The sequence below is a fragment of the Cetorhinus maximus genome, chromosome 3 (assembly GCF_964194155.1).
Source record: "Cetorhinus maximus chromosome 3, sCetMax3.hap1.1, whole genome shotgun sequence".
In the NCBI taxonomy this organism is placed as follows: domain Eukaryota; kingdom Metazoa; phylum Chordata; class Chondrichthyes; order Lamniformes; family Cetorhinidae; genus Cetorhinus; species Cetorhinus maximus.
Genome location: NC_135881.1, coordinates 157,729,172 through 157,752,801, shown reverse-complemented (window position 1 = coordinate 157,752,801; position 23,630 = coordinate 157,729,172).

The window sequence follows — 23,630 nt, the reverse complement described above, 5'->3', positions numbered from 1 at the left end:
ATTCCCCCGATGAAGAACTGTAGCTATGAGCATAGATTGAAGAGGTTGGGACTGTTTTCCTTGGAGGTAAAAAAGGCTGAGAGGAGACTTGGTAGAAGTATTCAAGATCCAGAGGGGTATGAACAGGGTTAATAGTGAAAAACTGCTCCCTCTCAAGAGTACATCAAGAACTAGAGGGCATAGATTCAGAATAATTGGAAAAAGGAGTAAATGTGAAGCAAGGAAAAATTTTTTGACCCAGAGGGTAGTTGAAGTCTGGAGCAAACTTCCTGAAAGGGTGGTGGAGGCAGGTTCAATCAAGGTATTGAAAAAGGAATTGGATTGCTACCTGAAGGGTGAGATTGTGCAAGGTTATGGGGATAAGGCAGAGAAGTGGTCGAATGCTCTTTCAGAGAGCCAGTACAGACTTGATGGACTGAAAGGCACTACAAAGATACTGTGATACTCACCACCCAGCACCTTCATTCCCCCCATCCCAACCTCACCCGCCGACACCTTCATTTCCTCCCTCCCAACCACACCCCCCTCACACTTTCATTCCCCCCTCCGAACCTCACCCCCCGACACCTTCATTCTCCCCTCCCAACCTCACATCCTGACACCTCTTCCTCTCCCAGTCGATCCTAGACCTTCCTCTCCTATCACCTCGGCCATCAGCCGCTATGAGCATCAACGGTGACTTTCCAGCTTCCGCGAGCTGCTTCGCAGCAAAGCTATGTCTATGAGAACCTACCCAGGATGCCATGGACATTCCTCTGGGATCCCATTGCTGTTGGGCTCCAGCACCTTCTGCTCCTTGGATGTCTGTGATGTGAGCAAGGCCCTGGCGGTAGGTCCCAACTTTTGCACATCACAGTTGTCAAGACATGTTCTGCACCAGCGTGCTTTCCCGCCGACGTGGAAGGACAATCCAGCAGCAAGGGTGGGGGGGAATGCATCTGTTGGGCTGGCCTTATAATGATATGTTGATATGTTACAATGAGGTTCCCAATGCCTGATGGCAGAGCGGATGATCACAAACTGGCTTCACGACATTGTGAAACCAATTTTTGACCTTCTCGCTACATTGTCCATTCACGCCACTGAACACACCTGACGCCAGCAGGCATGGAAAATCCTGGCCATTGTGTCTTCTTGGCCATCACCAAACAAACATTCCAAAGCAACTTAATCAAATAAACCGCCCAATCTTCCACAAAAAATTCTAATAAATCTAACATAAAACTAATCACCTTTGTGCATCACATTATTGCCTGTCTTGCAGGCACCTTTTCCTGGCCAAGTGATTCTACGTCAGTGGGGAGGTGCAGGTGGCCTGGCAGGACCACCTCAAGTTGTTCCAGCTGTAGGAGGCTTCACTTTGAGCTGCACCACCTTGGAATGGGCAGCAGCAGTATAGTTTGACTGTTTGACAGGAAACAATGGGGCATTGGCAGAATGGTATTGGTGGATGTGTGTTGGCTTGTGAGTGTGTGAGTTGAAAGTAATGAGAAGAGTGACTTACCCTGGTGGAATGGTTGAGACCATTCATCCTGTTGCAGCACTGGGTGGCTGCACTCTTTTGCAGGGCATTGACACTGACCACTGCTGCCACCGCCTCCCATGCTGGATTGGTGATCTTGCTTGCTGGTCTTCACCGAGAGCGGGGCTAAAGGACAGCACGCAGGCCTCCAATATGTCCAAAAGGCGCTGAGGGACATGTCATTAGACCAGGGGACTGTAGTCTTCTTGCCTTTCAGGACCATGTCTCCTTTGCAGCAGTTGTGGGCTGGAAGCACTGAGACACTGAGAGGCATGTGCGAAGCTAGGCTTTAAATATGGTGCCTGGTGTGATGAATCAGTGAGGTGATGACGTAATGGGTGAACAAGAGCCCACCTGCCAACAAAACGGCATGTTTCCCAGGACTGCATAATTAATGGGGCGGGATTGAGTCGTGAAAAGTTGCCATTGCGAACGACAGGTAAAACATCCTTTCTTCTGCTCTGAAAAAGACAGAAAGCAAACAGTCCTCCCAAAATATCATTGGGAAAACATCTCTTCACCTTTTCCTGAAAGGCTTGCAGGAGTTTTGTCGTTTTTTTCTTTCATCGTTTAAGTTGAGTGAAACCTCAGTTATTCAATGCCTTTTCAGTCTTCGGTGCAGCAGTGGCTGATACAGTTGTAACCATCTTCTCTAGAGTTGAAGCTCATTCCTCTTCTGAAGGTCTTTCCCTGTGTGCTTTGAGAGAGCAACAAGTTACTCAGAGTGCCCTGACTTCTTCTCTTCTCATCCCAGACAGTCCAAAGGTTGATGCTCTTCAGTCTTCTCTCTTGAATCAGTCTTTTGATGAAAAGTCTTCATTGTCCTTGTAGTTCAGTCACCCTGAACCCTATACTCTGCTTCCCAACAATGCTGCTAATTGCTGCCTCATTCTGATGATGATGGTGATGATGACGATGATGATGATGATGATGATGATGATGATGATGTCCTCCAAAGCAAAGGAGAAAATGTCTCCAAGGAGCAAGGTCGTCTGGTCTTGGAGAGGCAGGGGACTCGGAGGGCAATAAAAGTGCAGTGGGAAGATGAGAGAATGGGAGGGTGTGCAAGAAGGGCAGGGTTGTGGCATCTCCAATGAGGAGTTCAAATCCAGAGTACCCATCACTTGGTCACTCAGTGCCTCAGTGAGGCACATGTCTGTTTTGACAAGCAGCTATCGTGCTTGCACGGACAGTGATGACATTCTTAACTGACATACTCTATTTCTCCCTCAGAAGTGCCATCCTTATGACGCACAGCTGACCCCAAGGACCCTCCCCCCCCGCTTCACACCCAAGGAAGAACCACCAAGCGATGCAGCTACATCACATCCGCTCTCTGCACCAAGCACCAGTGTAGATGCAGGCATGTCAGTGGGCTATAGCAAGTCAGCTCCATTAGGAGCGCACTGTGGTGAGGGCACATCAAACTCGCATGAGGAGCTGGCGGAGGCAGAGAGTGCCCAGGGCACTGGCATTCAGAGGACTGCTGGAGACCAGGACCATGCTGAGCCCGAGGTAGATGATGAACCTCTGGAGTCATCCATCAGGCAGTGGATGCTGGATGTTAAGCATTGTGTTAAGTAGGAAGATCTGGCCGCGATCCCTCATGGTCTGTGTGCCATTCTACCTGTCATGGAGGGGTCCATTGGAGTGTGAACACTGCGTTGACCTGAAGCTCCGAGTGCACAGCAGTCTCCATTGAGACAGTGGCAACTCTCATGGAGAGGCAGCTCCAGGTACAGAATCAGGGGTTCCTGGGTTCATGCTCAGACCTGCAAGTCCACATACTGGCAGTAACCTCAGGAGGTCACTGGCAGTGTTAGAGATGGATGAGACACCCAGTCTCTCTGATAGGTGCCCATCCATCAATGGTGAACAGGGAGGTTCAGACATACCTCATGTTGGCAGACGAGCTGCCTGTTGTCTCTGTGGGCTCCTCTCAGTGATCTTCTGAGGCCGCAATGACTGAAGAGTGCCCAGCCATGCTGCTTGTCGCACTCTCCCAGGCGGAGCCTGCTCAGGCCTTGCCAGCCAGAGGACAACCGCCAAGATCATCAGGGCCGATATGACAGCAGAGTCAGCAACCTGCCTCCAATACTGCTGCCAGCGATGGGGGACACCAAGACGTAGCACTCGCAAGCATAAGTTTAAGACACTGTGAGCACAGGATGGGGTTTTCACGGGTGACATGCATTCATTTCATCAGTGCTATGTATTGTTTAATGTGACTTTGGCTACCATATTATGTTTTGTTCCTTGTTTGCAACTTTGATAAAGATATAAATCTAGATTTTGTTTCAATGCCCTGAGTGTCCTTCATGTTTTCCATAGGTGCAGGCCTCAGCAGTACCTAATGATAGATGCCAGGTGTAACAAACTTTATTACAGAGATTGTGAGGTGACATTGCGATCATGGCATTGCCTCCTCAGAAGTGTGTGTGACAGAGGTGGCATCCCTGCACTGAGATGGAAGCCAAGCCTTGGCAGCCTAGCTGAAGTTGTGTTGAATCAAGATCCTCCCTGGTGTCCCTGACTCCCAGAAGGATCATTAAGTCTGCCTCCTTGTCCTCATCCTGTGCCAACACAGGGTCCTCATCAAATACACCTGTAGGGGCTTCCTCTGAAACCTATGGAGCTGTATCATTGTCCTCATCCTTGAGTGGGTCCCCCTTGCCAGTGCCAGATTGTCTGCTGTGCTCTGCACAATGTCAATAAGTGACACGTGCTCTGGAGAGTATTGCAGGGCACCTCCTGATCAGTCCAGGCAGCAGAACCCAATCTTCAGCTGCTCCTATTGTACCTCTCTTCTGCCTCTATCCTTGGGTGCCAGACTGGCGTCGTGACCCTTTTCAAGGGGTATGCTTGGTCATTCAGCAGCCAACCATTCTGCTGAGCTGGAGCCACAAACAGCCTTGGCACCTGGGAATGTTACAGGATGTATGCATCATGGGAGCTGCCAGTGTACCTTGCACAGACTTGCAGAATCTGGGTCTTGTGGTCACATATTATCTGCACGTTCATGGAATGGTGACCATTTCTATTCACAAAGGCAGCTGGCTGACCCACTGGCACCTTGATGGCCACATGAGTGCAGTCTATGGCACCCTGTATGCAGGGGAACCCAACAGCAGCTGTGAAGCCTCTGGCTCGCTCAGCCTGGCTGGCTTGGCCAATCTGGTAATGAATGAATGTGAGGTCTGAACAGAGCGTCAGTTATGAGCTTGATGCAGCTGAGGACAGCTGGTTGGGACACTCCACACAGATCCCCCACTGATGCCTGGAAAGATCCGGGTGCATAAAAATTGAAGGCTATTGTGACCTTCAGAGCCACTGGCATTGGGTGACGACCCACACAGTTGGAGGCAATCTCCGGCCCAATATATAATAATGTCATGGTGTCCCTAGAGAGATGGAGCCTCTTGCAGCACTGGACCTTGGGCATGTTGAGGTAGCTGGACCACTGCCTGTACACTCTGGCAGCAGGATAGTGGCATCTTCTGCGATCCCATCTGCCTTGCTGTCCCTGTTGGCCCTGCACCCCCTGTACCTAAGCCTCTTGCACTACAGGTCTCTCCCTGCAACGCTGCCTGCAGATTCCTGGCCTCCTCTCCCTTCTACCCCTCTCTCCCTCCTCAGAAGGAGGTTCCCCCTAGTGGAGTACACAATCCCCATCATCTGAGATGCAGATGGCACTGTCCTGTGCACTGAAGGCTGCACTGGGCAGAAATGCTCCAACAGAGTTGACAATACAAGAGTTCCCAGAACAAGGCTAACAAAGCATATACTTCAGAAGAAACCAAAGGAAAAGGTCTGAAATCTCAACAATAAAGCAACAGCAAACTCTCACCTGAACTCCTAACAATTCACACAGCCAATGCTCCTGCTCCCTTTTATCCCGCACTTGGATGAGAAAAGTGAGAAAACGGGTTGGCCGCCTGCCCATGTTACTCGTGTGCCGACTGAAAAATCGCACGGTCAACATAAAATTCCAGCCAATTGTCCTTTAAATTGCCTTAAGTGGCTAATTAGTTATCAGCGGGCACATTGCTGTCTCCCACACATGTCCGCCGACTGTTATATTGTGCGAGTGTGTAAAGATGTAGGACGTACGCCTGACATCATCACGCACGATTTAACATTCTTCCGGCTTGGCCGCACACCCGAAACTAACATGTAACATTCTGACCATAGTTTCATATTGCTATTGAAGATTGGATGGGGTGGGTGTAGTTAAAAGATAAGGGTTAAGGGTTAAAGGATTAAAAGATGGGATGACGTGGATGATGATGTACCACCGACATCGGTCAATCATGTATTGGACACTCGAGAGAGAGAGAGGTTGGAGCACCATGTCTGGAAGCAACATGCCTACTCTGTAACCTGGTTATAAGTAGTACTAATAAACAGGTGTTAAGCAGATACCAGACTATGACTACAGTCTGTAATATGTGTAAAGTCCACAGATAAGGACCACCACAGAACATCAGCTTCCTCTGTTCTGAAGGAAAAACTCCAGCCTATCCAATCCTCCCTCAGAGCTAAAATTCTCAATTTTTGGCAACGTCCTTGTAGATCTCCTCTGCCCCAGCACTTGTGTGATCACACCCTTCCTATAATGCAGTGATCAGACTTGTGCACATTACTCTAACTGTGGCCTGACTCATCTTCATATAGTTTGAGCCTAATTTCCCTACTCTTATATTCTATTCTTAGGCTAAGAAAGAAAAGCATCTTAATCAACTTTCCTGCTTATCCTGCTATCTTCAGGAATCTGTGACCATGTACTCTGAGGACCCCTGTTCCTCTATGCTGTTACCTGAGGCCATAATGGCAGCAGTCTGAACATGCGTGACAGCAAACTGAGATTGCACAATCTCCACCTGAGCTTCCACTGCAGCACTCAGACCTTGGGTGGCTTCTGCTGCTGTCGAAATGGAAGCTGAGACTTTGACTATCAGAAGCTACGTCAAGGTTAGGTCTGCAATGATCTCATGGAGTTGGCCACCACGTCCATACTGGAGAGGATGGGTTCCATGATTCATGCAAAGCCTTGTGTCAAATTGATGATAGATTCCTCCATACACCTTGACAGTAACAGCAAGCTTTCTGGCAGGCCTGTCAATGTACCAAACATTTCATAATGTGTGGCCATCAGCCATTTTCTGTGCAGTGTCCCATTGAAGTGCTTATCTGTGTTCTCTGCAGCAGAACTCATGTGTGACCTCACCCTCCAAGGAGTTGAAATCTGAATGGTCCTTTTCCCTGCCCTGACTGTGGGAAATTCATGCCCTGTGACTTACCACATGCAGATCCTGCCTCAATGCTATCTGCTAAAAAGAATAACAGTGCTAGTATCTGAGTTGATGGCTGCAAGTATGAAATCGAATGATGGTGCTTCACCATCATTATCATCAGTCTGAGGTTGAGGAGATTTTATAGAGGTATTCAAAATCATAAAGGATCCGAACAGAGTAGATACAGAGAAACTGTTCCTGTTGGTTGAAGGATTGAGAACCAGAAGATAATGATTTAAGGTGATTGCAAAAGAAACAATAGCAACCTGAGGAAAAACATTTTGATACAGTGAGTGGTTAGAATCTGCAATGTAATGCCTGGGAGCGTGGTGGAGGCAGGTTCAATCATAGCTTTCAAAAGTGAATCGGATCATTATCTGAAGAGGAAAAAATTGCAGGGCTGGGGGGAAAGGTGGGGGAATGGAACAAGGTGAATTGTTCTTGCAGAGAGCAGGCACACACATGAAAGGCCAAAAAGCCTCCTTCTGTGCTCTAACCATTCTATAATTCATTCTATGATCCTCTTGGTCCTCCCACTCTTGTGCCAATGCCTGGCCAGGTGGCATTTCTTAGGTATTTGAAAGGAGAAAGGCTGTGGGAAGGGAAAGGGAGAAAGCAAGGGGTGCATGCTTAGACCATCTGCAGCTTATAAACCAGAAGAGATTGTGGGATGAGGTGGGAGTGGGATTTGAGAAGAAAAATTAGGTGGAACATTTTGTCATTTCTACTGCCCATGGCCTCAGTTGTGGTCACACCAATGATGGCCAGCATGAAGGTGAGGGCATACATCCCTTGCCAGTTAGATGTTGCTGCATGTCGTTTTATACCACCTTGTCCTACACAAGAGAAGTGTATTAGTGTGTGAGGTGCACAGTGTTTGGGTGATATGCCTGTAATAGTTGAGTCGGTGGCCATGTGTGCAAGCTGAGCGATGTGGCATGAGGCTAAGTGTGTGTGGGTGAGATGAAGCTACAAATGCTATGAATTTGAGAATGCTGGTAGGGAGTGAAGGGGCAGGTACATACAAGTGCTGCCACTAAGACCACCTATTTCCATTTCCATAACATCACCTGTCTGTACTCAGCCGTCTCAGTTCTGCTGCTGCTGCTGCAAACCCTCATCCATGTTTTTGTTACCTCCAGACTTGACTATTCTAACACACTCCTGGCCGACCTCCCACATTCTTCCTTCTGTAGAATGTCATCACAAGCTCTGCTGCTCGTGTCCTAACTTGCACCAAATGCCATCCATCCATCAGTCCTCTGTTTGCTGATCTACACTGGCTCCTAGATAAACAATGCCTTGATTTTAAAGTATCATCCGTGTTTTCAAATCCCTTTGTGGCCTGGTTCCTCTGTAATCTCCTCCAACCCTCCGAGATATCTGTGTTCCTCTAATTCCGGCCTCTTGAGCATCTCTGATTTTAATTGCTCCACCGATAGTGGCTGTGCATTCAGCTGTCTAGACACTAAGCTCTGGAATTCCCTCCCTGCACCTCTTCACCTCTCTACCTTGTTTTGCTCCTTTAAGAAACTCCTTACAACCTACCTCTTTGACCAAGCTTTTGGCCATGTGCACTGATATGTCACTTTGTGGCTCAGTGTGAGATTTTGTTGTGCATTACCCCTCTGAAGCACCTTAGGGTGTACATTAAAGCTCTATATAAACATAAGTTGTTAGTGAATGCGAGAGGCTAGTGATTCATTTGTAAAGGTATGAAGGTGCATTCATTAGCTTTGACCATCCATTGTGAGACCACTGAAACCTCTTTCTGAACTTTATCCAGATCCTCAAGGCAAGACTGCTTGCATTGACAACAGTGGCTGTCTGTTTCCACTGACTTCTCAGTGTCTGCCCAGAAGACCTCCTGGTCTCCTGTGTGTGGAGGTCTTCTCTTTTCCTACCCGCCTCCTGCACCAAGGGGTCCAGTGCTGTATCAGAAAACATTGGGGCACTTTATGTCCTGTTTCAGAGCTCTGAAGAAGAGTTATACAGACTTAAAACATTAGCTCTGTTTCTCCACAGATGCTACCAGACCTCGAGTTTTCCAGCATTCTCTGTTTTTATTTCAGATTTCCAGCATCCGCAGTACTTTGCTTTTATTTTTGAGGTTTATGGCAGCATTGGATTTTGCGATGTAGCACACTCCTAAAACTGGACCATGGAGGTGAATGGATAATGTGGAAGTAAATTCAAAGAGCCGGTCAAACACAGTTGTGGCCTCACCCTGTTAGCACATACAAGCATATCAGTAGGTATTGGATGTGAAGTCATGCTTCCTACTGCCACTCTCAGCATTGTGGGCATGGTTTGAGTATGCACAGGTTGTAGCAGCTTTGGTGTCTCATTGACAGGCATTGGTGGTAATGTGAAGGGTCTAGGTTGTGAAGGACTTCTCAAACTGTGTGTTTGCAATATTTGAAGGCCAATGGTTATGATGGTGATTCAACCATAATTATGTAACTGAGTCAAACTCTTTGATGTTGGTTTTCCGACTTGTTGGGGGTGGCATTCCCTGAGGAACCATGGTTTCCCTGTTGGGTTTATCATGTGGAAGCTGCTCACCAAGGACTGGCTGATGGTAAGTGTGAGATTGCAGGTGCATTTATTTTGGATGAGTACAAATCTGGCGATGACCCCCCCTGCACGGAATCAACCATGGCTATATGGGCCTGCCTCTCAGCTTCTCTGTCATTGTCATCCTCCTTGTCTGTGTCAGATTCCGCCTCCTCCGCCTCATCACCATCTTTCTCATCTTTCTCTTCCTCAGATGTTGGAGCCCTGGACTTGGCTTCTTCCCCTTCTAGTTGTAGGCCTCTCTGTTGAGCAATACCATACAGAATGCAGCGCACCATTACCACTCAGGACACCTTGCACGGCAATATTGTAGAGCTCCTCCTGAGCGGTCAGGACACCTGAAACGCATTTTGAGAATGCTAGTAGGCTGCTCTATTGTACTCCGAGTCACCACATGGCTCTTGTTGTAGTTCCATTCAGGCTCCGTTTGTGGCTGTCTACAGGGAATCATAGCCTCCTCCTTAAGGGTACCCCTTTTCCCCCAGAAGCTAACCATGAATCCGTAGTCGGTGTTGGGAACTCCTCAGTATGAATGAGTCGTAGCAACCACCAGGGTACCATGCACAGATGTGGAGGAAAGCCTTGCTGTTGTCACAAACTCTGCATATTCAGGGAGTGGAAGAATTTTCAGTTCACAAAGGTGTCAGGTTGATGATTTGGAGCCATTATGACAACATGGATGCAGTTGATAACCCCCTGCACCTAAGTGAAGCCTGCTAATAGTGCAAATCCCATGACTCTGTGTCTGAGGTGCCACATCCAGTGGGAAGTGAATGTGCTTCCCCTACCGGAGGAAACAGAAGGTAAAGTCTCACGGGATCAGAGGTGAGCTGGCAAGTTGGATACAGAATTGGCTTGGTCATAGAAGACAGAGGGTAGCAGTGGAAGGGTGCTTTTCTGAATGGAGAGCTGTGACTAGTGGTGTTCCGCAGAGATCAGTGCTGGGACCTTTGCTGTTTGTAGTATATGTAAATGATTTGGAGGAAAATGTAACTGGGCTAATTAATAAGTTTGCAGATGACACTAAGGTTGGAGGAGTTGCAGATAGTGAAGAGGATTGTCAAAAGATACAATGGTATATAGATCGATTGGAGACTTGGGCGGAGAAATGGCACATGGAGTTTAATCCGGACAAATGCGAGGTAATGCATTTGGAAGGTCTAATACAGGTAGGAATTATACAGTAAATGGCAGAACCCTTCAGTGCATTGACGGGCAGAGGGATCTGGGTGTACAGGTCCACAGGTCACTGAAAGTGGCAACGCAAGTGGATAAGGTAGTCAGGAAGGCATATGGCATGCTTGCCTTTATCGGCAGGGGTATTGAGTATAAAAGCTGGGAAGTCATGCTGCAGCTGTATAGAACCTTGGTTAGACCACACTTGGAATATTGCGTGCAATTCTGGTTGCCACATTACCAGAAGGATATGGAGGCATTGCAGAGGGTGCAGAGGAGGTTTACCAGGATGCTGCCTGGTCTGGAAGTTATTAGCTATGAGGAGAGGTTGGAGAAACTCGGATTGTTCTCACTAGAGTGACGGAGATTGAGGGGGCGACTTGATAGAAGTTTACAAAATTATGAGCAGCATGGACAGAGTAGATAGTTCAAAGCTTTTTCCCAGGGTGAAAGAGTCAATTACTGGGGGACATAGAATTAAGGAGAGAGGAGATGTGCGGGGCAAGTTTTTTACGCAGAGGGTAGTGAGTGTCTGGAATTCGCTGCAAGAGGAGGTGGTGGAAGCAGGTACGATAGTGGTGTTTAAGAGGCAGCTTGACAAATACATGAATAGGATGGGAATAGAGGGATACGGACCCCGGAAGTACAAAATATTTTAGTTTGACAGGCAATATGATCGGCGCAGGCTTGGAGGGCTGAAGGGACTGTTCCTGTGCTGTACTTTTCTTTGTTCTATGTTCTTTGAAACAGGGCATCAGTGACAGCCTTGATGCAGCTGTGTGCGGCTGACTGTGACATTCTTCAGAGGTCTCCTGCTGAGCCCTGGAAAGAGCTGGCTGCATAAAAATTCAGAGCCACGATAGGCTTGACAACCACTGGCATCGACAGACTGTTCTTCAAGATGTTCTTGTGCCAATGCCACTTATGTTGATGACTACTTCTCGGCTTAACCTCAGCCATTTTCTGCATTAGTTTTCATATTGAGACATGTCATCCGAGGTCGGTAGGCCCTTATTTCAGGTTAAAACCAGATTCTCCTCCTGCTCCTTCCTGATGCACACTGCAGTGCCTCTTTCTCCTAGCCTGGTGCTCTCCCTCTGGCCTTGTGTTGTTCACTTGCCTCTATGGTTCCACTGTGCCATACCCATTTTTGTCCATCCAAGCCCAGCAACCCCACCCTCCTACTCCCTTGGTTAATGCCAGACGCCTGCGACTGATTTTTTGCTACTTCTGAGGCAATTGCTGCAACTTTTCAACCTTATCCAAAGGGGTCCCTGGACCTATCTAAAAGGGTACCCTACCTCTCAAAGGAACTCCACACACTTCACACCTTTTCCTGATAAGTCTAAAGTGCACAAGCCATATTTCCCACTCCTTCCTTTCGAAAATCAGATTTGACTGAAGGCAGCTGCAGTTTAGTATGTGCAGTTGCCTCCATGAACCGTGCATATCAAAGTGTGACCCGCCCTCGTCCCCACCCACCCTAACCCCTGTGAATATGGTGGGTGCCAGTTCAGGGGTGGAGGGCTGCTGGTGCCAGTTTGAGAAGCTGGACACCCTCTCCGTCATGCCAAAAGTTCAGGCTTTAGTTTCTAATTTTCTTATACCTCACATGTGGACGGAAACTTTTACTGAAGTTAATTACCCAGTTCTTTTGGAAAAAGTTGTCACAATAATTGTTTTTGCTATTATTCTCTTCTACATATCAACTGGTTTGTAAGATAAACAATGTCCTCAATATACTCAAGAACCATACAATAGTATGTGATATGTTGCAGAAACCATTGTGCAGAATGCAAATATTGCAAATATTGGGCTAAAAAGGTACCATCTGGGTCATAGGGCATATGAGAATTGTTTATGTGGGTGGTCACTGATGCTGATCCTGGGAAAATATCAAGTATAAATCCCAAAAATGCGGCAGATCCAAGGATCAAACTTTGGGGTTTTGGGTCTGTTGGCCTGATTGTTGTCAGGGTGTCACATGCTGACTATGCATATTGGGAAAGCATGGGTGCACTTCCCACAATATACCAATATAAGATCCCAAAAGCCAAGGGCTCCAGATGGCAGTATGCACTCAGTGTGCCAGCGTCAGAATGAATGTGCATGGGCTAATCACTCACTAAATTTACAAGATATACTTGTCAGTCACTTGCTGGTTAAAGATCCGGATCAATGATCTTACCCAGCCCTAAATTCATACCAGCTGACAATTCAGGATCATCAGTCAGTATGCCAGGAAATGGTCTGTTTTGCAGTGTTGTATACATCTTCTGAGCTTTGTAGATAGCTAAGAATATTCCATTTGAGAATTTTTCCAAAGGAAGATGGCATCTGATCCGGAATCTATTAACTTCTCCTTTAATACAAAGGTTTTTTTGAAGCTATTACAGACATAGCACTACAGAGATAGATGGACAAGAAGCTTATGAATACACAGTTTGATAGTGAGTCATATTTTACCAGGCTTTTCCAAAACTTATTCTGTCAACGTCGGTCCATACTGACTTTAGTTTTATTAATCACCAAGGTAACGGGACTTCTAAATAAATATGTTGACTCCAAGCTTTTAGTTCAGCTGAGACTGCTTAGATAAACCTGTATAATTCTCAATCTCTACTCAACATCAACTTATTTCCCAAGATATTTGTATTTGCTTTAATACAATTTTGGTTAAATAGCCAGTCAATTCTTCTTCCTGATGTATGATATTCCTGCGGCAGTAACCTGTGGAGATATGGTTAAAATGTTTGATTTATGGTGTTGAAATTACCTTTGAGCTGACTTTGAAATCATTTACCTGGCATGTACACAGGGGACACAGGTCACTGGTGTCCTTTCTAAGCCAGTCGCATAGTTTACTCAGTTCTGACTCAGCAAATGCTTCAGTGTAACTTTACTGGGGCGCATGACCCCTTGTGGTCAGAGGTTGAGGGCTGATTGTGCTCAGCCCTGCTCTTGTCATGCACTGTTTCTCTAGGTTTTTACACCTGTGCTACTAACAGCAGAACCAACTACACAGAGCTCTCATTGTCTTTGTATTTTGAAACTTGAACTAAAAGACCACTTCTTGCTTCTCAGTAATTTCACTCAGTAAGATTCTATTTTTACAGGCTTTTTTTTTCTACAAACATGTCATAAATTTGTCATTTGCTGTGCAATTCAAAGCTTAATTTTATGTAACAGGCTACATGGCATTTGTGGTTGATGAACTAACCTAAATGTTCACAATGAAAAAAACATTTCGAATGAAGGTATTTTCTCTTCACAGCATGTCCTCTGTCTCTGTGATTGTTAAGTTTTATGATGTGTATTATCTGGTTCAATTATGCATATAGTTGATGGGTAAGGTGTCTAATAGTAAACTAACATTTTCTTCTTCATAATCAATATTGACATTAATATGATGGGCCTATGTTCTAATTCTATGATTCTTGGCTGAGGCTAGATGATCAGGTGTATGATCACCTTAAATCGCCAGGTCACCTTTATCTCGATTTTTCATTTGCTATTAAGCCTTTCATTTTCCAGGTGTAGCTGTTGCGCAGTCTCTGTAGAGACCAATAACTTTTTAAAATAAATTCAAACTTCCAGTTAATAGCTGAAAGGATGACATGACAAGATTTCACATTTTAAGACTTTTACTGTGACAAAAAAATTAAAAGAACAATGATTAAACACAATCTTCGTAGGCAACTTATGTTTTAAGCCACAAAGCAGAACATTCCCCTTTTCCTTTTAGCATAACCAAAAACACACTTCACAGATATACATTACACTGTCTTTGAAGTAGACATTCAATTCTTTTGGAACCAGTCCAAGATGTTTCTTAGCTCCTGGGGGTTTACTTCTGTTCTTTTACTTTCTTACTCTGGGAACCCCTAATCTCAGAACTACCTTCCACAGTATGCTCCTGCACCTCCCCCTGACCCCCGCCACCCCCTGAGATTCTTCATCTAGTGCAAACTAGGTGAATCTTTCAACCTCGTTTTAGTTTTTTATGAATTTGGATTTTCAATGCGAGCACAAGCTCCCACCCGCATTCCTGCCTGGTGAACCAAAGCATCTTGCTACCTATAGCTGCTCTCCCTCTCCCAGATCCTGGCAGACTCACTTTTCTATGAGTTTCAGGAATACCTTAGAAACCCTTCCTTTCTCAAAGCCCATCTCCATGGCAACATGAATCACATGGACCTTGTATCCAGGTAGAAATGCTGATTAGCTATACTTGAGACCGCATCTCTTTTTTATCTTGGATGTGAATGGGCAGTTTAAACGACAACTGTTCACAGTCATCCTTTAAACTGACATTTTCAACATTTTTTTTCACCCACAGGGTGGTTGAGGTCTGGCACGAACTTCCTGAGAGGCTGGTGGAGGCAGATTCAATCAAGGTATTCTGAAGGGAATTGGATTGCTATCTGAAAGGAAAGAATGTGCAAGGTTACAGAGATAAGGCAGGGGAGTGGGACTGGATAGAATGGTCCTTCAGAGAGAGCCAAATGGCCTCCTTCTGTACTGCAAAGATTCTGTGATTCTCTGATTCTTTTCTGGGAATATGGAGACTCACAATATACCCAGTATTAACACACAGGCTGCTGCCATTGTCTTCAAGTGTAAATATGTGCACCTCCTTCCCAGTAAAACAATCTGGGCCCCCTTCAATCTCTAACAATCAAACCATTCAGGCTTGTTGTCAGGCAGATTTCATAACATATCACATGACCCCTTCATTTTACCTTACATTAAAGGCTTAGTCAGAAAACATCTAATCTTACAAATCTCATGTTTCTAACACTGCGCACCATAGTTGTTCCCCTGTGGCTCTCATGTCCAAAGTGTTCAAATTAAATTGGCTTTATTTAAACACACATTCCTTGTAATCTAAGGGATTCTGAGGATCTTTCATATCCCCCAATTGCAAAGATGCCCATTACTTCTGTGTTCCTCTCTTTTATTGGCCATAGTTTATCTCTGTTGAAAATACTGGTCACATCATAGTGTCCATAGTGCCTCTTCATTCCGAAAGGGAGGCGCCTGTCCTTTAAAATTGTTTTTCATCTGCCTTTCCTTGAAGATTCCAAATAACTTGTTTAATCCTCTTCTGTTTATTTGTACAAACCTTGTGCAATAAACCTTATCAAATGAGGAAGAGAGAGGGGTTGACCATTTTTTATTCATTCGTGGGATGTGGGTGTCACTGGCCCTTTTATTGCCCAACCCTAATTGCCAATCGCCCACTGGTGTGTTGCCTTCTTAAATCCCTGTAGTCTGTGTGGTGTATTGTTTGTTAGGGAGGGAGCTCCAGGTTTTTGACCCAGTGATGATGAGTGAATGGCAATCTAGTTCCAAACCAGAATGATGTGTGATTTGGACGGGAACTTGTAGGTGACGTTCCTATGTGTCTACTGCCCTTGTCGTTCCAGGTAAGGGGTCATGAGTCTGGAAGCTACAGTCAATGAAGCCTGGCGAGTTGCTGCATTGCGACTTGTAGTGGTATACACTGCAGCTGCTGGTGGTGGAGAGAATTAATCTTTAACATGGTGTCTGGGGTACCAAACAAATGAGTTGCTTTGTCCTGGATGGTTAGGCTGTTAGAGTGTTGTTGGAGCTGCAATCATCAAGGCAAGTGGAGACTACTCCACCACACTCTGACTTGTGCCTTGTAGATGGTGGAAAATATTTGAGGAGTCAGGAGGTGAGTTATTCACTGCACAATATCTAGGCTCTGACCTTTATCATGGCTTTGTGTAGTACTATTAGAACCATAGAACCATAGAAAAGTTACAGCACAGAAGGAGGCCATTTGGCCCATCTTGTCCAAGCCAGCCCGAAGACACCCAGGTGCCCTTTCTAATCCCACCTTCCTGCACCTGGCCCTTGGCCCTGCAGCTTACAGCACTTAAGGTGCACATCCAGGTACCTTTTAAAAGAGTTTAGAGTTTGTGCCTCTACCACCAACTTGGGCAGCGAATTCTAGACACGCACTACCCTCTGCGTAAAAAAGTTCTTCCTCATGTCCCCCCTACACCTTCTGCCACTTATCTTGAATCTATGTCCCCTGGTTCTAGAATTCCCCACCAAGGGAAACAATTTTATCCTGTCCACTCTATCTATTCCCCTCATAATTTTGTACACCTCAATCAAGTCACTTCTCAGCCTTCTTTGTTCTAAGGAAAATAACCCCAACCTATCCAATCTCTCCTCATAGCTACACTTTTCTAACCCTGGCAACATTCTTGTAAACTTCCTCTGCACTCCCTCCAGAGCTATTACATCCTTCCTGTAATGTGGTGACCAGAACTGCACATACTACTCCAGTTATGGCCTCACCAGTGTTTTATACAATTCCAACATTATATTCTCACATTTATATTCTATACCTCTGCCAATGAAGGAGAGCATTCCATATGCCTTCTTTACAACCTTGTCCACTTGAATTGCTGCCTTCAGGGACCTGTGTACTTGTACGCCAAGATCTCTCACTTCATCTACCCCTTTTAGCATATTCCCATTTATTGTGTAATCCCTGTAACTGTTTGACCTCCCAAATGTATGACCTCACGCTTCTCTATGTTAAAATCCATCAGCCACTTTACCGCCCACTCCACCAACCCATCTATATCGTTTTGGAGATTATGGCTATCCTCTACACTATCCATTACTCGGCCAATCTTTGTGTCATCTGAAAATTTCCCAATTGTGCCCCCCATGTTCACGTCCAAATCGTTAACATATAACATAAACAGCAAGGGTCCCAACACCGAGCCCTGTGGAACACCACTTGAGACAACTTTCCATTCGCAAGGGCTTCCATCGACCATTACCCTTTGTTTCCTGTTACAAAGCCAATTTTTTATCCAGTTTGCCACATTACCCTGAATCCCAAGGGCTTTTACTTTCCTGACCAATCTGCCATGTGGGACCTTGTCAGATGTCTTGCTAAAATCCATGTACACAACATCCACTGCACTACCTTCATCAACTCTTCTTGCCACTTCCTCAAAGAATCCAATCAAATTTGTGTTGTGAAGTCAATGGAAATAAAAATCGAATGTCAGGATCCCCTCCTGACATTATCATGCCTCACTGCAATATTTCAGGAGGTGGGCAGGCCTAAAAGTCAGCAGCCAACCTAATCTCAATTAACGGCCAATTTAAACAATAACGAGCCAATCTACTGCTATTTTAAGCAGCTGGTGTGATTTTTATGGGTGGCTCATGGGCAGCATGGGAAGGTGGGGACCTCACAATGAGCAGTTTCTCCATTCAGGGTGGGATGAAAGCCTGCAGAAGGAGCAAAGAGTGTGAAGATGGGGGTTTAGACTCATTGCTTCAGTTTTGCTTGTCTGGAATTTTTTTCATTGTTTTTAGGCCCATTTTTGTTTTTTTTTAAAGAGATTTCTTGCTTTAAACAGCCTCTAACAGATTGGCTATAACATCAGTCAGTCTGCACCTCAGCAATACAATTGCTTAAATATAGGATTGTTCTATCAGGTGGGGGCTCTTCCTCAGATGAAGAGGAAATGAAAAGAAGGGAGAGGAGGGCAATTGGTGACAGCCAGCACACCCAGGAAGCAGCACCCCATGAAGGGATTGAAGGTCAGCGAGGAGGCACGACTATCCTGCTGGCAGAATCTACTGAGTAAGATCCAACTACCTGAACATGACAGAGGTGCCATGCAGAAGAAAGATATCACCTTTCAAGGGCGACAGTCACTACCATCTGTGAAATGATAGGCGGTAAGATAGCATCCAACTGTGATGGGGGCACCCTGTGCCTATTGAGCTGAAAGTGACTGTTTCCCTACAATTTTATGCTTCAGGGTTATTCCAGGGTCTTGCAGGGAGTCTCTGTGATGTGTCACTGTCTGTCTGTGTCTGCAATGTATCACTGTCTCTGTGTGTCTGTGATGTGTTGCTGCCTGTGTCTCTCTGTGGTGTGTTGCTCTGTGCTGCACATCACTGCATAAAGCGTATCATGAATGCACTCTTTAAGAGGGTAAAAACCTTTTATAAAGGTTCAGAACAGATGATGAGAGTCTCCAGCACTCCTCCAAGTGTCAGAGTCCTAGGAAATTGCAGTCTCTGAGAGTTGCTCTGGCGATTGTGCTGTGCTGCACCTGATCTTTGCTACCATCTAGGCAGACACGCAACCCCACCGAGGTGCCAGTATCTGAGGTGGTGCAAGGTGCAGGGCAAGGATGCGATGGTGCAGCATCTGAGGGACCCTACTCCTCCACTGAGGTTAATAGAGGACTGTCGGGATCTTTGTCCAGTCTGCACGATGATCCACCTTACTCTATATGGCTGAGGTGTACATGCTGTTTCCCAATGTCTCTGGTCCATGTGACAAATACATTGCAGCACTTTTCCTCTTTTAGGTATACCTGCACAGTTCCAACAGCCTTGCCTGGCACAGAGTTCCTATGCTAAAAGAGACGTTCATGTACCACCTTCTGGCCAAATGCATGCCCACCCATATACATTCATTCCAAATGACAAGTGGCTTCCTTACCTACGCTTGCAGGATGGAGAAGGTCGTTGACACTCCAAACAGGTCTTGCTTTTAACCCTGCGACTGCAGAGATTTCCTCTTCTCATCACTTTGCGGCAGTATCTACCGTCGGTCATTCATTGCCTGCAGGAGTGTGAATAAGCAGTCATTGGAGAACCGTGGGGCCATGTGCACATGGTCATTGGCATTCCCACCAGCTTGGCTGCGTCCTCTGATTGTCATGCTTCAGCTCTGTGAATAAGTTGGTCCTGGGTGTGATGTTGTATAGGATAAAATGGCTGTCCTTGCAGTCAATGATCAAATTGTCACATCCCCTCCCCAGCATTGTTGGACAATGCCGGCAGCTGTTAATTGGCCAGGCAGCAAGTAATTGCGGTCAGCAGCCAGTGGTGGACAGCCAGGAGAGAACATGTGCTTCCAGTTCTGGCCATATGATGCAAACGGCGACTAATATTCAACCCATAGGATTTTTTATATCCACCTGAATGGGGAAAGCAGGGCTTAGTTTAACATCTCATTTGAAAGGCAGCATTTCTGGCAATGCTGTTCTCCTTCAGTATTGCATGTAAATTTGGGTCCATATTATGTGCTAAAGTTCTTTAGCGGGCTTTAAATCTATAACTGTCAGACACAGAGGCACACTGTCATGTAAAGACTAAGCAGAAACAAAATGACAAGGCACAGTTGGTAGCATTTTTGTCTCTGGGTTAAGAAGATTGTGATGAAGCAGTATTACAAGACTTGAGCACATAATCTAGGCTGAACCTTCAATGCAATACTGAGGATACTCTTTGCATTAGGTGTTAGGCTGAATCCCAAAGTGCTGGTTCAGGCAGGCATTAAAAGTTCCATCACGCTAGGGAGGTGATGGCGTTGTGGTATTGTCGTTGGACTAGTAATTGAGAGATCCAGGGTAATGCTCTGGGGACCCGGGTTTGAATCCCACCACGGCAGATGGTGGAATTTGAATTCCAAAAGGAAAAAGATCTTGAATTAAAAGTCTAATGATGACCATGAAACCATTGTCAATTGTTGTAAAACCCCATCTGGTTCACTAATGTCCTTTAGGGAAGGAAATCTGTTGTCCTTACCTGGTCTGACCTACATGTGACTCCAGACTCTGGGGATTGGCTCTTAAATGCCCTCTGAAATGGCCTAGCCTAGCAAGCCACTCAGTTGTAACAAGCTGGCACAAAAAAGGAATGAAACCGGACGGACCACCTGGCATCAACCTAGACCAGCTGGAAACAATCACAGCTCTGTCGACCCTGCAAAGTCCTCCTTACTAACATCTGGGGGCTAGTGCCAAAATTGGGAGAGCTATCTCACAGACTAGTCAAGCAACAGCCTGACATAGTCATCCTCACGGAATCATACCTGACAGATAATGTCCCAGGCTCCACCATCACCATCCCTGGGTATGTCCTGTCCCACCGGTAGGACAGATCCAGCAAAGGTGGTGACACAGTGGTATACAGTCGGGATAGAGTTGCCCTGGGAGTTCTGAACATCTGGACCTCATGAAGTCTCTTGGCATCAGGTCAAACATGGGCAAGGAAACCTCCTGCTGATTATCACATACCGCCCTCCCTCAACTGAACATCACTTGGAGGAAGCACTGAGGATGGCAAGAGCGCAGAATGTTCTCTGGGTGGGGGACTTCAATGTCCATCACCAAAAGTGGCTCGGTAGCACCACTACTGACTGAGCTGGCCGAGTCCTAAAGGACAAAGCTGCTAGACTGGGTCTGCAGCAGGTTGTGAGGGAACCAACAAGAGGAAAAAACCTACTTGACCTCACCCTCACCAACCTTCCTGCTGCAGATCCATCAGTCCATGACAGTATTCGTAGGAGTGATCACCGCACAGTCCTTGTGGAGATGAGTCCTGTCTTCACATGGAGGACACCCTCCACCATGTAGTGTGGCACTACCGTTGTGCTAAATGGGATAGATTTTGAACAGATCCAGCAACGCAAAACTGGGCATCCATGAAGTACTGTGGGCCATCAGCAGCAGCAGAATTGTACTCAAACACAATCTGTAACCTCGTGGCCTGGCATATCCCCCACTCTACCATTATCACCATGCCAGGGGATCAACCCTGGTTCAATGAAGAGTGCAGGAGGGCATGCCAGGAGCAGCACCAAGCATACCTAAAAATTAGGTGTCAGCCTGGCAAAGCTATAACACGGGATTACTTGTGTGCCAAATAGCATAAACAGCATGCAATAGTCAAGGCAAAGCGATTCCACATTCAAAGGTTCAGATCTAAGCTCTGCAATCCTGCCACATCCAATTGTGAACGGTGGTAGAAAATTAAACAACTCACTGGAGGAGGAGGCACCACAAATATCCCCATCCTCAATGAAGGGGGAGCCCAGCACATCAGTGCAAAAGATAAGGCTGAAGCATTTGCAAAAATCTTCAACCAGAAGTGCCAAGTGGATGATCCATCTCGGCCTCACCTGGAGGTCCCCAGCATCACAGATGCCTGTCTTCAGCCAATTGAATTCACTCCACATGATATTAAGAAACAGCTGAAGGCACTGGAAACTACAAATGCTATGGACCCTAACAATATTCCAGCAATTGATTTGTGCTCCAGAACTTGCTGCGCCCCTAGTAAAGCTGTTCCAGTATAGCTGCAACACTGGCATCTACTTTGCAATGTGGAAAATTGCCCACGTATGATGTCCTGTACACACAAAGTAGGACAAATCCAACCCAGCCAATTACCGCCCCATCAGTCTACCCTTGGTCATCAGTAAAGTGATGGAAGTGGTCATCAACAGTGCTAGCAAGCAGCGCTTACTTTGCAATAAACTGCTCACTGATGCTCAGTTTGGGTTCAGCCAGGGTCACTCAGCTCCTGATCTCATTACAGCTTTGGTTCAAACATGGACAAAAGAGCTGGACTCCAGAGGTGAGGTGAGAGTGACTGCCTTTGACATCAAGGGACATTTGACTGAGTGTGGCATCAAGCAGCCCAAGCAAAACTGGAGTCAATGGGAAATTCTCCGCTGGCTGGAGTCATACCTAGCACAAAGGGAAATGGTTGTGGTTGTTAGAGGTCAATCATCTCAGTTCCAGGACATCACTGCAGGAGCTCCACAGGGCAGTGTCCTCGGCCCAACAGTCTTCAGCTGCTTCATCAATGACCTCCCTTCCATCCTAAGGTGAGAAGTGGGGATGTTCGCTGATGATTGCACAATGTTCAGCATCATTTGCAACTCCTCAGATACTGAAGCAGTCCATGTCCAAATGCAGCAAGACCTGGACAATATCCAGACTTGGGCTGACAAGTGAAAGTAACACCTGTGCCACACAAGTGCCAGGCAATGACCATCTCCAACAAGAGAGAATCTAACCATTGCCCCTTGACATTCAATGGCATTACCATCATTGAAACCCCCACTATTAACATCCTGGGGGTTACCATTGATCAGAAACTGAACTGGACTAGCCATATAAATACCATGGCCACAAAAGCAGGTCAGAGGTTAGGAATCATGTGAAGGGTAACTTGCCTCCTGACTCCCCAAAAGCCTGTCCATAATCTACAAGGCACAAGTCAGGAGTGTGATGGAATACTCTCCACTTGCCTGGTGGAGTGCAGCCTCAACAGCACTCAAGAATCTTGACACCTTCCAGGACAAAGCAGCTCACTTTATTTTCACTCCATCCACAAACATTCCACTCCTTCCACCACCACTGCGAGTGGCAGTAGTGTGTACCATCTACAAGACGCACTGCAGGAACTCACCAAGGTTCCTTAGAGAGCACTTTCCAAACCCATGACCACTACCATCTAGAAAGACAAGGGCAGCAATTAGATGGGAACGCCACCACCTGGAAGTTCCCCTCCAAGCCACTCACCATCCTGACTTGAAAATATATCGCTGTTTCTTCACTGCTGCTGGGTCAAAATCCTGGCTCTCGCTCCCTAATAACAGTACTGTGGGTGTGCCTACACCACATGGACTGCAGCAGTTCAAGGAGGCAGCTCACCACCACCTTTGCAAGGGCAATTACGGATGGGCAATAAATGCTGGCGTAGCTAGCGATGCCCACATCCCATGAATGAATAAAAAAAATGATGACCAAAAGCTGTTCAAAGAGATTATAAGGAGCATCATCTACGTTTCTCTACATCCTTCCCACTAGTTGGTGGCCTATAGACTACATCAAGCAATGTAATCACATCTATTTTGTTCCTTGGCTTCAGCCAAATAAATTCTGTCCTTGACCCCTCTGGGATACTCTCTTCAGCACTGCAAAGCTCTCCTTAATTAATACCATCACCCCTCCCCCTTTTCTCCTTTTCCTATATTTCCTGAATACTTGTATTCAGGAATATTTCCACGTGACAATCTGCACCTGTAACTCACCAATCTTATTACTCACAGTCCGTGCATTCACACACACGCACATTAACCCTGATTTAAGCGTTGTTACTTTCTCCCTTTCTCTGACCCCACCTGATTAACTTACGATCTCATATTCTGATGTTATCTGTCTCTCCTGGTATTCTGTGCATCT